This window comes from Strigops habroptila, chromosome 2 (genome assembly GCF_004027225.2).
Source record: "Strigops habroptila isolate Jane chromosome 2, bStrHab1.2.pri, whole genome shotgun sequence".
Lineage (NCBI taxonomy): Eukaryota > Metazoa > Chordata > Aves > Psittaciformes > Psittacidae > Strigops > Strigops habroptila.
The window spans coordinates 72,920,087-72,935,710 of NC_044278.2; positions in this window are offsets into that span (position 1 = coordinate 72,920,087).

Sequence of the window (15,624 nt, forward strand, 5' to 3'; positions counted from 1 at the left end):
TTATGCTATCTCTTATTACAAGTTATTCTCACACCAGTTTTACATCTCTATACGGGATTGAAAAGATGTAGCTTGGAGTTTTGACTGGTTTGGGGGGAGGGGTTGCATTTTAAATGAAATCCACGTAGTTATTCACATGAGTTTTAAGTGTTAATCAAAAGCTGCTGTGTCTAGTGACAATTACTTCATTCTAACTGATCTTTGCAACTGAAGGGATACTATCTATTCAAATGCCAAAGTGTTTAGAAAAAGTATGGATGCAGAAAAGTTCCTATCACAGTACTGGTGTTATCCAAATATGTCTTAGATATCACAATGAAAGTAGGGGAACAGGCAAAGAGATTTCCTAGTTGCTTTTGTCATGTGCTTGTGAACAAAATTTTAAATGTCTCACTAGCCAGGAGTATAATAAATACAGCACAACTTAGGAAATAAAGCAATCCATGGCAAGGGCAAGTTTTCTGGAGGGTGACTATGGCTTCACAAGCTGACAAGTACAAAAAGAGTAAATAATCTGAGGTGAAAAAAAAAATTATTCAAATTTTAATTTTTGAAGAAAACCCATTTATATATCCCTTTCCTTAGGCTGTTTCTTAATACATGAAAACATCTATGGAAAAAAACCAAACCCAACCCAAAACAAAACTAAGGAGGCTGACCAATATTTGTAGCTTCTGGGATAATGTCCTCGTACTCTTCATACAATAAACTATCATTGTTGTACCTGTTAGGGTTGTCCATCTGATTGCAACCCTCATATTTACTAATCTGATGCATGCTTGTAGTCAAAATGTATTTTATAAATAAAATGAACTATTCATTATCTTCCTCACTTCATTTTCCACAAATATTTTCAATGAAATCCTGCCTCTATATATCCAACAGTAAAATTTCCATTAATCTTAAAGCTAGTATTTTACTCTTTATTATTGATCTTTTAAAAGTCTCATATTATGAAAGCATAATGAGAAGCTGATACGCCTGTACTATTAGCGATATAACCCTATATCAAAGCTTTATGCAAATGCAAAGCTACGTGTTGACTTCATTCTTGAGTTTTCCTTGCATTTCAGTGAAATAGAATATTTCACCAACAGTAATATAACATATCCTAATTAGGATGGTGGAAAGTAAAACATGCTTCTGTTACTTCAAGGACCCAATCACCTCTGAATTATTCTATAAATACAGTGGGTACATTATTTAAGTGGAATCTGACTGTATAATACAGTGCACTAAACTTTACATACCACTTTCTGTCTTGAAAGTCTTGAGAAAACACTGACTAAATACACGAGGTATGCTGACAAGTTTGCATTAAGTAAAGGAATTGCATTTCTGGCAAGGACTAGGAAGGAAAATTGCCATGGTACTGAGCTACGTATAAGGTGCAAAAATGGAGGCTTTAAAAAGGTAAGGTGGAGAAGCTGACTATAGAAGAGGAAATAAAAATAATCCAGACAAGAGGATTATACTTTTCAGCTAGCATAGAGTTTATAACTTTAAAAAGTAAAAAATAAGAGGATGAATAAGTGTGAGAGTAGTTTGAGCAAACAAGAGAAAAAAGTATATTATTTAGAATTTCAACACTTGTGCTCATAACAAACCCCGCTATACATTTGAGTGCATTAGTTTCAATTCCCCTGCTTAATTTTCACTTCTAGTTCCTCATCTTTGTTTGTTTTGCCTATTTTTATTTGGCACATCAAATGTTATGGGTCTCATCAGGAAAATCTTTAATCACAGCTTTATTGCAGCTTCATATTGACAACCTTAAGCATTCAGAAAACAGGGAATCTGGCACAAAATTCATAACATTGTCTTTAAATAGTCAAGAAATGAAATAAATTTGAAGTGTCTGTATAGACTGGCAATTCATTTCTGGGCTGTTATATTACGTTTGCTTTGTACATTAGACTTTTTTTCGTAAGAATGAGAGCTCTAAGTATATTCGAAAAATAAATAAACAGATAAAAGATGAGATTCTTGGATCACTGTGTCAGCAACTGGAGTTTGAAGAAAAAATAGTTAATTTTATTGACAGATAAATATTGTGAGTGTGGTTAATAGAGATTACTGAAAGAATTATCTTTACTCCTGGGTAGTTCCTTAAGATATTGAAGGTTTTTAAAAATCAAGAAAATGTGAAGACTTTAGCTAACAACTGGCCAAGCATATTGGTTTGAAAGGACAATATGTATTGCTAAAAGTATCTCGTCCTGAAATAATTTTACATCCCTGGATAATTAAATTCTAGTTATTACTGAATAAGAATATAGTAATCTGGAAAATTATATAGTGATTATTTCAGAAAGAAATGCTAAAATAATAACTATCATGTTGAACTTTCTAACTATGTCTTCCAGGATACCAAAGGATTGGAACAAGCTTTGCTAAGTGATTTAGTGATTTTCCCCATACCCTAGTGTGCGTTTTGTTTTCAGCTATACATTGTGACGATCAAAGCTTTTCTTTGCTTTTGTTTGTTTGTTTTATTGTATAAAAACACTAGAAATATTGAGCTGTTAGAGTAGATCAGAAGAATTTCTGCAGTCCAGGTTATAAACTTTCTTCATCTATTTACATTTTATGGAGTTTAATAAAATTGGTCACAGGTTGTAAAATATAAGTCCTGAATCTTCTTGTGATAAAAACTGCATAGTTATACCATGCATAACATTGATCCATGTTAAGCACTTATTTATTTGTTTATTTAAATAGCTGTATGCATGGATTCAGACAATTAGCGACACAACCAATGGTAGCTAGGAATTACTTCACAGAAGTGTCTCTGCAGCCTTGGGGCAGTGCAGGCTGCAGCTGCCTGGCAGAAGTCTACATTCCTCAAACAACACACAGCACAGTGGTTTCCTGAGTGGAGCTGAAATTTTTTGGTTCGCTCTTGTAAATCTCAAAGTGGATTGGCATTTGCCGTTTCAGAACCTGCTGCTTTGTGCTGGTGAAAATGACAGAGCTGGATTAAGCAATCACAGCCCACTTTGCTTCTACCTGCTATAAAAACATATTCTATGCAAGGGACTGCTTCATTTTGTATGTCTCTTACCAGAGCCTGTAATCTTTTTCCAACCAAAAGAAAAAAAAAAACCTTTTCAGTTTTGGTGTATGTTCAGGCAACTGAATGTGGAGATTTCTGCTTACTAGGGCTACGCAAATACTGTGCTCAATTCTCAGTGGAAAGCCCAACAGAAGTGTTCTGATCTCTTTTTTAATGCATTTGTCTCTTTCATGTTTTTCTATGTCGAATGTACCAAATGTTCCTGGTAGCAGTGTGGTAGCTCAGTTTGAAATTTATCTGAAGTCAGAATCTAAATAAGTGGATGTATTTTATATGCATCTTTAATGTAGTTTTTAATTTAAATCTTTGCTTACACAATTTATATCTTATATATGGTGGTAAGTAAATTACTAATTCTGAACAATATCACATCTATTCACCTACAGTAAAACCTTCATTTTAACATCATCTGTACTGGTACATTCTTCTATAATATACTTCTATTTTCAGCCATTCTTTGAAGTACTATATGGTTATTCAATTTAGCAGCACAGAAGCCAACTACTGTAAACACCACAATCCATTTAAGAAAATTAAAAATAGTTCTCAGAGTTTTTAATCCAAAAAAGCAAGCTGCAAGTAACCAAACGGAACTGCAGACTGAGACTTAGCTACTATGGGTCGTGCTGTGTTAAAGATTTACTGAAGAAAGAAAAAAAAGGAAATAATAATAATAAAAAAAAGTGGTTTAAATATTAGTTACTGGTCTCCTTAAACGTTCTGCCTGCCAGGAAATTTGTCTGGGGAAGCTGAACAATTTTCCAGTTAAGCTATATGGTCACAATTCCTATCTTTTGAAATAAATCATCTATTGGAGTGTCTTTGCAGGAAAAATCTTTACAGTGATTAAAATGTAATTGCTCACTGGGAACTTACTGCATAATTCAGTATCTGTCTCTATAATGGGAACAAACTGTATGGTTTGAGCACGCTTTTAGATGCAGATTGAGCTCTTTTCTATATCCAAGATGAAAAGCAGCCTTGGACTTGGCTGATAACTGCATTTGATTTTAGAATGAAAGCAGAGAGACAAACCAGGAAAGTAAAATTTCAAGATCAAAGCTCCATCACAGAATCTTTTACAAGCCTGAGAAACAGAATACAATGGCTAGGGTGCTTTTATTCAAAGGTGTATCAAAAGTGGATGCTTGATTTTAGAGACAGTTTCTCTTTATTCTTGGGCTAGCACAGAGCAGATGCAACCTGGAAGTCAAAAAAACCCCCACTAGATTAGAGGAGAAAAATAGCTGTGCTCAGAAAAACCTTTTGCTTGCCCATTCCTGAGGTCATTGATGCAAACTTCAAAGGAAGGTATTTATATCCCTTATACTTTAATATATTTGTGTTGTCTTTGTAATCTATCTGCCCAGGGTCATTAGGAGGCAAGGCCCACCAATGCTCAAAGCAGTTCCATTTAAAAGAAAACAAGGCCAAAAAAAAGCACATTTTATTAGGCTTAGCTTTAGTCTAACATCTTTATTTTCTATTCAAAGGCTTTAGAAAAGCAAAAAGTGAAGAGGAAAGGGAAAGGTAATGGAGCTCAAATAAGCCCTTTTCACCCAGCTGATTTGTATCATGATTAAATCAGTGTTTACATAACCTTAATCACTCTTGCTGCTATTATTCCCTTGATAAACAGTTCTAGTGAACATGAAAATTTTCTTTTGTTTATGTAAAAATGAAATCGAGAAATAAAATTTCAGAGAAAGAAATTATTAGGATCCTGTGCGTATGCATGCTATATATATTTATGCAGATCGCAGCCTATTGCACCCAGTGCTCTTGTAAAATTCCCAGCTTCTCAGAAGAACTGTCAGATTACTAATATACAGGCTAAACCCCATAAATCTGCATCCACAAAGAGAACTTTGTCACTTAAGCTCTATCCATGATCTACAGTAAGTTCCCAAACAACTAGTTCATAAGGTGCAGTTTCTCTCCCAGAGCTCTAGGAGTTACTGCTTACCTAGCTCACTTTTCATCGTATTTCAATATTGTGAGAAAGGAAAGATAGATGAGAGAACTGGGTGTGTTTACAGTTACTGACTTATTTGGTGAGAGGTTGTGCTGTAAGTTGTGGAGCAGCTGGAGTTTCGTACAGGCTGATGGTTTCATGCTCAGGTGTGTTGTATTGTCTTATCTCAGATGGTAGAACACATATATCTGAGAGCAGGTCAGAGCTGCATAAACTTTGAACAACTGGATGTAGTGCATTCTTGTAACTGTTGTGTCTCCCAGAGAGCGGTCCGGAAGCCTTCCCAACCTAATTAATTTTGCCCATGAAACATCTAGCTGTAGCTGCAAGCAAAACCATGTATATGCTGTGCTTGGCATAACCTTTGCTCTGTTTGTCTTCAGTATCAGCCGCTTGACTTTTTCATCTGGGAGCTGGTAACTGGTAACGGACTAGTTTATTTTAGCAATGTTAGTTATGTTTGACACCGAAAGCGTATCTGTGGTGTGTGAGAGATACTTGCACTGGAGTCCACAGTACTTCACAATACAAATTATTTTAGATGTTATATAGATCTAGACCTGTTCAGTGCCCAATAGCGCTATCTCTGCTGCCATGCAGTGTGTTCATGCTTGTGAATGCAAATGTATGCAGGTGCAGAGTTTTTAAGATGATGAAGGATATATGCAACCCCTGCTGCCTCCCCCACAGAAACATTTAAATTTCAGCTTCCAAAGGGAAGTTACTGAGCATATGAAATAGACCAGGAAGAAAGAAAGCAAGCAGGGAAATCAGTTACCTTAAGTTGAGAAGTTTAGCAATTGAATATATGGCCTCAGCACAGGAAACATGATTCAAGTCAGCCTGAGGGAAAGGAAAATAAGAGAAATGTGGAACAATAGTGATCAGCTTCTTCCCTGAGGATTTATGTGTTCTACTATATGCTTTCAGGGCAATTGATGGTTAGTTATTCAGGCCACCTACTGGCAATATTTTACAGCTCAGAAAAAAATTCTGATGTAATTGTTCTGTGACTTTGCAAATGTCAGTTATGTTAAGGAACTGCAGGGGTAAGGAGTATTCAGAGAACAAATCGTGCTTAATTTTGGCTTAATAAAATGATTTATTTAATCAAGAAGAAAACAAGACAGAGTGTGTGGCAAACAATATGAGTAATCAGAGGGGTTCTTTTCCTAAAGCAAAACTTTCACTACTTTTTTGATTAAATCTCAGTTTGAAGTGTACTCTTTACCTAAATGTCTTCTCTCCTCTTAGTTTTACTCCTTTCTATGTAACGAGAACACTTTGAGTCACAGCTATTTCACTGGAAAAACCTCCTCCATTTCTATGCAAAGAAGTAAATCTGTTTAAAACAGCTTCAGTGGTAGATTAAACTAATCTATTTCACTTTGCACAGAAATGGACTGGAAACTAACATCATCGGCTATGGCAGCTCTGCTGTGAGGCTGGTAACAAGCGGCTGTGAGGGATAATTTCATAAACTATTTCAACTAGAGGTATAAGTGCATTTCTGCTTGTTCCCTGACATATTGAGAAGTCCTGTAATCTCTTAGTGTGTGGGCTATTTTCAGGGATTATGAATGTATTTATGTCTGCATATAATTAATTTCACAGACCTATTGTGAAAGGGGATTGCACCTTGCAAATGACTGGATATTTGGATACTTAAAGAGAGCTTATGCAATAAAATACATAAGGCCACAAATAAAGAACAAGTCAAGAAAGAGGATCGTAAGTGGCAGAGAACAAGATTCATTTGTAAAAAAAATGCAAAAGCACTTCCAGCAAAGCAAAACCTTATTGAAAGGACTGTGATAGCGTGAATCAAGAAAAGCAAAAATCAGCGAGTGATCTTCTATCAGCTGTTGAATATGCCATTTGACTGATGTTTACTGACTTTATGGTAAAATGAAGACCTGAAGGGCATGTCTCAGTTATTGTCAAATAACTGATGTCTAACCACAGATGTCTACTGATTTGAGATGCCCCAAGACATCCTCCCTGGCTTTTCAGCTGCTCCTTCCAAAGAGTGCAGACTTCTCATGGCTCATGTGCCATTTTTATCAGCCTCATGTATTTATCTTAGAGACTCTAAGACATCTTAAGCAGTACATAGCATATCTATTTAAGTATCTGAGCTGAATTCCACCCATATGCCTCTGCAAGGGAGAAATACCAGATTAAACTAGTAGGGAGAAATGCAAAGTAAAAGGCTTCTAGATTTATGATCCTGGCAACGGTTGAACTTTGGTAAATGTTTTATCTGAGTAATGACTTGGCCCTCAGCAAAATGACCTGAACCAGATTTTGTATTGTCTTTTCTGTGGAAACAGTCCAGGATTCTACAGTCTATTATTGTGACCAAATATTGCAAAACATGCAAAACTAAAATAAGACTATGAATTTCCACCTGTGTGATAAAACTCATTTGGTTTGCTTAGTACATGCACGAAACAAGAGTCTCTAAAAGCTTGGCATGTGCAGTTTGAAACAAATGCTAAAAAATTAAATGTCACAACAAATAGAAGATCTGACATAGTCACAGCTATCTTACAGATAAAAGCAGAAGCAGTGACATGCACATGGTCCCTCTTAACATGCTACTATATTGTTTATCTTAAGGTGATAATTCTACTTTTCACATAAAAAAAAAAAAGAGCTAACTGGTGGTGACTAGAAGTTATAATCAGGAAAAAATCAGTTGGTAGGAAATGCAAGTAATCATGTAGTCCATTCCCTCTCCCCACAGTAGGCTCAGATATCTTTAAATGATTCCTGACAGACTTGCATAGCTTGCTTCCTAATGATGGAGGTTACACAACCTGCCTAACCACCTACTGCAGTACTTCACTGATCTTACAATTCCAAAGTGTGCATGGTTGTAGAGAAGTAGACTGGTTGTATCTACACAAATTCAATCTTCACTGCAAACATTGAACACATTCCACCACTTAAGGCTATGAGACAACTAGTACAAGTACAGAAGGAGTAGTAATCATACTTCCCTAGGGTGCATAACTACCCACACCTATTAATTGCATTAAGGAATTATTTTGTCAGTAAATAAAATCATAGTTTCAAACAGTCTTGTATTCAGTAGTCATACCAGTGGATATCTGCAGGGCATATCTACCTTAAATGACCTTTGCTTAAGTTACCATCCTTCACATTTGCTGAGCAAAATTTGAAAGAAATGCCTATACTTACGAGATTGTTGTATTATTTTAGAAAACAGTAGTCTTGAAACTGCTTAATTCAATATATATATGTATATTTAGACCAGTTGAGACACGCTGGAATATGTCTCAAATTCCACGTAAAATGTTGGACAACAATAGTTAATAATTGTCTTGAAAATTGAAGGTTCAGCTGTCTTGAAAAGTTGCTATAACACCAGGACATTTTGTGGACAAAATAACATTATACCAGAACATAAGATACTATTTGGAGCCAAGTATGTGTGGTTGGATTTAGAACCACAGTGGGTGTTTTGTGAGCTATTGAATCAATCTGGCCACCTTAAAAGTTCTTCTGCTCCCCTAAATCTGGAGGAATTTGGTAAACTGACTAACTCACCAAGTACCAGTGCTTATATTAATTAAATAAGCATTAACTGCAAGAGTATTTAGTTATTCCACTCACAGGTAGGAACCTACATTTAGATGCCCACAGTTTGGAGCTACATTTTATCTCTAGTGTGTGGATATGTACATCTGAACTAGTTGTTAGATTCTTCAAGGAGTTCATGGAAATAATTGTGCAAAGAAAACCTAGACAGGTTAAAAAAAATAACAAAAACAACAACAGCAACGACAAACCCACAAATTAAAGCAAGCCAAAAATTACTTTGAAGAATACCTTGTTACAAGCTTGAAGCTTAGGATTTGAATTTTCCATATACATTAATTCATCTTTTATAGAATATCAAAATCAGCAAGTAGAGTCTGGAGGCCCAGTAGATGATTAAGGTGTAAAACTAATGCTCAGAGAAAAAAAGGCAGTAGCTGAGAAGCTAAGTGAATGCATCACATTGATGTTAACCATGACAGAAATAGGGCAAATGCCCACACTTCCATCTTTTTTTATGAGTAAACATGGAAGAAATTGGCCAAACTGGAGACTCAGGAGAAAAAAAAAATCAGGAAAAATAGACAAAATTAACTAACTAACAAATAGCTGGGACCTCAGAATGTCAATCCACTTATTGACTGCAGTGTGTAACCCTAAACCTCTAGATAGTCATAGGGATTAGAATTATGGAAGATGAGAAGTTAACTCACCTCATTTTTTTTTTTTAACCAGAAGTGAATTGCAGTTATGTATCAGTACAGCTGAATACTATTCTAGCCTACTAATAAAAAGCACAGTAAAATCTATGTTTGAACAGGGATAAATCAACAAAGCCCTTCTAGAATGATAAAATCATACAATGGTTTGGGTTGGAAGGAACCTTAATGATCATCTAGTTCCAAACCCCTGCCACAGGCAGGGACGCCTTCCACTAGACCAGGTTGCTCAAAGCCCCATCCAACCTGGCCTTGAACACTGCCAGGGATGGGGCATCCACAGCTTCTCTGGGCAACGTGTTCCAGTGCCTCACCACCCTCACATTAAAGAATTTCTTCCTCATCTATAATCTAAATCCACCTTCTTTCGGTTTAAAGACATTACCCCTTGTCCTATCCCTAAACGCCCTTGTTAAAAGTCCTTCTCCAGATTTCTTTAGGTATTGGAAGGCTGCTCTAAGGTCTCCCTGGAGCTTTCCCTTCTCCAAGCTGAACAAGTCCAATTCTTTCAGCCTTTCTTCATAGCAGAGGTGCTCTAGATCTCTGATTTTTGTGGCCCTCCTCTGGACTCGCTCCAACAGGTCCATGTCCTTCTTCTGTTGGGGGCCCCAGAGCTAGATGCAGTACTCCAAGTGGGGTCTCATGAGACCAGAGTGGGAAAATCACTTCACTCAACCTGCCGATCACACTTCTTTTGATGCAGTCCAACATATTGTTGGCTTTCCGGGCTGCAAGTGCACATTGCTGGGTCATGTTGAGGTTCTTGTCCTGCCTCCAAGTTCTCCTCAGGGTTGCTCTCAATCCACTCTCTTCCCAGACTGTACTTGTGCTTGGGATTGCCCTGACCCAGGTGCAGGACCTTGCACTTGGCCTTGTTGAACTTCATGAGGCTTGAACAGACCCACCTGTCAAGCTCGCCAAGGTCCGTCTGGATGGCATCTCCTCCCTCCAGTGTGTCAACTGTACCACACAGTTCAGTGTCACTGGCAAACTTGCTCAAGGTGCACTCAATCCCACTGTCCATGTTGCCGACAAAGATGTTAAATAGCGCTGATTGCAGTATGGACTCCTGAGGAACACCACTCATCACCGGTCTTGGCTTAGACGTCAAGCTGTTGATTGCAATTCTTTGAGTGTGGCCATCCAGTCAATTCCTTATCCAGTGAGTGGTCCATCCATCAAATCCATGTCTCTCCAGTTTAGAGACAAATGTCAGATGCCTTGCACAATTCCAGGTAGATGATGTCAATTACTCTTCCCTTAGCCATTAACACTGTAACGTCATTGTAGAAAGCCATCAAATTTGTCAGGCATGATTTGCCCTTAGTGAAGCCATGTTGGCTGTCACTAATCACCTCCTTATTTTCCAAGAGCCTTAGCATTGTTTCCAGGAGGATCTGCCCCATGATCTTGTGGGGCACGAAGGTGATAGTGACCGGCCTGTAGTTCCCCAGGTTTTCCTTTTTTATCTTTTTAAAAATGGGGGTTATGTTTCTACTTTTCCAGCCAGTGGGAACTTCACTAGACTTCATCTGCCCATTCTCCCAGGACCTGTGGATGCAACTTATCAGGTTCCATGGACTCATGCACCATCAAGTTCCTTAGATGGTTTCTTACCTCGTCTTCTTCTCCTACAGCGGTCAGTTCTTCATTCTCCCAATCTCTGGCTTTGCCTTCTATGACGTGGGCAATGTGGCTGGAGCACTTGCTGGTGAAGACCAAGGCAAAAAAGTCATTGAGTACCTCAGCCTCCTCTGTGTCCTTGGTAACCAGGCTTCCCATTTCTTTTTGCAGAGGGCCTTACCCATAGAAGTTTTTCTTACCTATAGTGTTCCTTACCTATAGAAGTTTTTCTGGTTGCCCTTGACATCCCTGGCCAGATTTAATTCTATCAGAACTCTAGCTTTCCTAACCAGATCCCTGGCTTTCTCTGTGACTGACATGTCTGACTATGAACTATCAAAATGTGCTTCCTAGTCAGGGATATGGCTGAGGTACTCAACGACTTTTGTGCCTCTGCCTTGATCCTCATCCCTTTTTCATTTCAGGGCACAACTGATTTTAAACTGCTTTCACATCCCACCACCCTGGTCTGAAAGTATATCTAGCACATCTAAGGACAGCTGTAGAGCATTAGGATGTTCTCCAGCACCCATGCCAGTATTGAGGCTTCAAGTGTGGTGCAGCCTCACACTGCTGGCCATGTGCTATGGGAGCAGAGCACTCATTAGAAGACTTCACTAGCCCTTTTTACAAACACAAGTGAAAATACCAAAGTGCTTTGGCTATAAAAGTTTCCTCCTTTTAGGAAAGATACCAGAACACATGTTAGAAATTGGATGTAGTGACCTCTTTTTTCCTTCTTTGGAGCATGAGGGTGAGCAGAAAGGAATCAATAACAGCCTGCCTACTGGAAGCCTCCCAAATTATGGGAGCAGTACTTTTGGAGCAAACACAACAAGAAGCAGGCTGCAAACATAGTGAGAAGCTGCTTGTATTTGCAGTGCTGGTTCTTGAAACAAAAAGCCAGTTTCTTCTCAGAAAGAGTGAGTCCTCTCACATTATTAACCAGAAGGTGGTACATACAGCAACACTACAGCCCAGGAATGGGGCTGTGTTTCTTGATTTATGAAAACAACTGGTGGATCTACCTTTCTGCTTGAATTTAAACTAAAAAAAAAAATCTTAATTCAAAATTGCTTTAATTGTACTTATGAAAGGCACAAAACAGAGCAGGAAGCCTTACTTTTGCTTCTGTTTTAAATCTACCAATTAATTCCTCTATTTCACTGACTCACTTTTGTTATGTTATTATAAAAACACTGTTTTACTTCAACATTCATGATGTTCCATTTTCCTATTTTTCCATTTTAGGATTTTTTTTCTGTATAAGTTAGATTGTTGAAATAAATACATGGATATATAAAGTGAAACATAAATGAAACTCCAGGTAGCGAATCAATGCAATTATTACATAAATGCTCTACTTTGGAGAACTTCTACAGCAGAGCTGTGGTAAAGGGTTGGCCTTTCGTATCTCTTGGCTGAACTGAATTTTGAGACTAAATTCTATTACTGAAAAGTACCTAAAAAAAAAATCCCTTTCTTTGTACTACATCTACTTTGGTAGCTGAAAACCTCTGCTGCAGCTTTGGATGCTCTTTTGGGACAAACAGTTCCGTAAGGACAAGATTCTTTGACCTCATGGTAATATGCACTCAGGCTTGGTACAAAGCTTTCACATGACATATCAGTTTTGACCAATCTGGTTGTAGCATTACTTGCAAAAAGTAGAGAAAGACACCCCAGGATGGAAGGAAAAAAACGGCTATGTAAACCCCAAACTGTAACTATATGAACCAGCTTTTATCCAAATATAATCTGTATGTGCAACATATTCATTAACACGGTTGTAGCCTGGTGTAGTGCCCAGGTGAAAACGAATTCAGTGTGTTTGCTGACATGGAGCAACAGGCTGGTTCAGCCAGCACACATTTAAGGTGCATGTTGCCAGGTCTATCTGATGTAACGCTGAGCCTAGCAACTTCAATCAGGTCCATGTTAGCTCCACTGCTGCTATACTGCACTCCGTTATGCAATGTAAGCATGGCTGATGTTTCTTTCCAGCAAACAAGCATTGTTTTTAAAATCAAAGGTAATGTACTTTCACATGCTTGGGTTTTTGCACCATCTTGCATTTATGTTTATGTTCTAATTTTATGTACTCCGTAAACCCTGTTTGTGTTGTGAACTGTTTTTATGCACAAAAATACTTGTTTATATGTCATTGATGACACCCATGTAATAGCAAGTTTGGGTTTAGTTTTTTAGTTTTTTAAATGTTAAAATATGAAACTGAGTCAGGTATTTCATACTTAATATACTCTTAATTCAGCTGGAATATACTGAATCTCTTGTACTGATATGGCAGTAGAAAACCACACTCTATAGAATATAACACAAGAATACTGTGTCAAATAGATGCTGCAGAGAGAGTGGTTCATATCATACCACAGAAGGGAATTTACTACTTAAATATTAAGATGAAAATCAATATAGCTTCAGCACTAAAAGCCAATTACTAGAAGACAGAAATACTTCACGTAGTTAATCCTTTATGTCTGCTCTTCTATAATGTTACAACTGTTTGGGCAGTATTATAGATTCATGGGAAAAAAAAAAAAAAAAAACAACGCCCAGGGAGGTGTATAAATTCATGTATAAACTCATATGTTTTACACCTTGTATTTCACAAGTACTTTCCCTCTGAAATAAGCAAATTGGTGCACCTAAAGGTAGAATGCAGAACATGATCACATAAAATCCCTCTTCTAGGGATAGCAACATTATGTCTAAAAATCAAGAAGCTGATATTTGCTATCTCCTTAATGCTTCAGAATCCATAATCATGGCAATAGCATCTTTCATTAAAATAAATACCTAACTTTCATATGACACAATGTCTCTAACATGAGCAGAATTCTTTAATGAGTGTTGGTTTTATTCTCGAAGTCTGTGAGAACCTAATCCATGGTTATTGCGTGCTGTCAGGTTAACAGTTTCTATATGTTCTCATTGTTCACTTTTTAGCTTTTTAGTTTGTCATTAGTCATAAGAAACTAAAGCTACTGCTGTATTTTAATTTGAATAAACCCCCTTGTGTTGATACAATCTTTGGAAGCCAAACTTTGTCTCAAGAGAAATTTTACAGTTGAGTTGCTTGCAAAGCTGTCAAATAGTAGAATGGTGCATTCATAACAAAACTTGCAATAACTGTAAAAGAAAGGATAATCTTGTGACAAAGATAAATTAATAAAATGGAAAAATTCTAGTCAATAAACTACTGTTTCCGCAAAACAAAAGTTTTGAAATCAAAAGATATGCTTTCTGCTCAGTGTTGGATAGCTAGAAAGTAGAATTTTTTGAAAATAATGCATCAAAAGAACAGCAGATTTTTTTTTTTTTTTGAGCAAAATGTAAATGTATACAGCTGCTCTCTTTAAGCATTTGACAGCATGCAGTGGTGCACTATACTCAACCAATAAAAACAGGTAGAATGTGAATAAAAATACAAGTATACTTTGTGTCTAATCCTTTCTCAAAGAGTACTGTATCTTCTTTTAAAGCACAACCAGTGAATTCTATATACTAGTTTTGTTTTAGTATCTATCTTCAGTGCCTTTGATTTACAGTGAACATTAATTTATTGAGAAACAATGTGATGCTTTTCTCTGTGACTGTCTTGCTCTAGCTGCCTGTGAACTATTAAAACGTGCTTAATGGAGTTATATGAAGAATAGCCCTGGAGGTTAACTTCATGTAATGCTTCTGATAAGTCTGAAAAGACAAAATTTTGGCTTGTCTTTCAACCAAGAGTTACATAAACTGAGATTAGAAAGCAGGATTTAAACAGAGCCCAAGTCTGACTCGTCATTGACCTTCCCCATATACGAGCAGCAGAAGGTAAGTAAACATGATCATATGCTGCCACTCTGGTTGTGCAGCAGATATTTCAAATGGAAGTGTCTTAGCACAATATATTATTTCTTGTTTGCTGAAAGAAAATAAGATTCTATAAAAGGAGATAAAATGAACAGCGAATCTGCTCATGATGCATTTTTCGTTAGTCCACAGCAGAGTCATGTGTCAGGCTTCTCTGCAGGATAAATTCTCCTTTCCAGCAGAAGCATGGCACACAGACCTGGAAGAACTTGCTCTAAACCCTAAATGGTATTCCCTTAATCGCAGCGAGATAGCTGACTGTTTTATGTGTGTTCAACTGCAATATAATTTCCTGTCTTTGTTTCTCAATGTGATAAAAGGTTTTCATAATGCATCACATAGTGTTAGTGTAGTCTCTACCACTGTGTTCTGTATTTTGCATCCGAGAATGGACTCTGGCAAATGTCAACAAAACAAATGAGCAAACAAAACCTTTTTTTATCCTCTGGTCTTTTTCTTTCAGTAGAACTTAAACGCCTCCTTTTATTCGAGCGAAACTGAAAACAACACTGTCATTAAAAGATGCTGTCTGTTTTAAAGCTCATGGTGTTTTGAGATTAAAAAAAAAAAGGGACAATTAAACCAAATAAAGTAGTAAAGGAAACCATGGGGAAATTTAACAGGAAAATAAAGTGCAATGAAGAATCCTGCATATCAAATTTCTAATGGAGTTCACTTTCTCTTCAGGGGAATAACGTTAGCTATACAAAACATTTACACAATATGCTGAATTTCCTCTCTGTAAAGATACACATATTGCAAGAGCCTCATTCGGTATACAAATA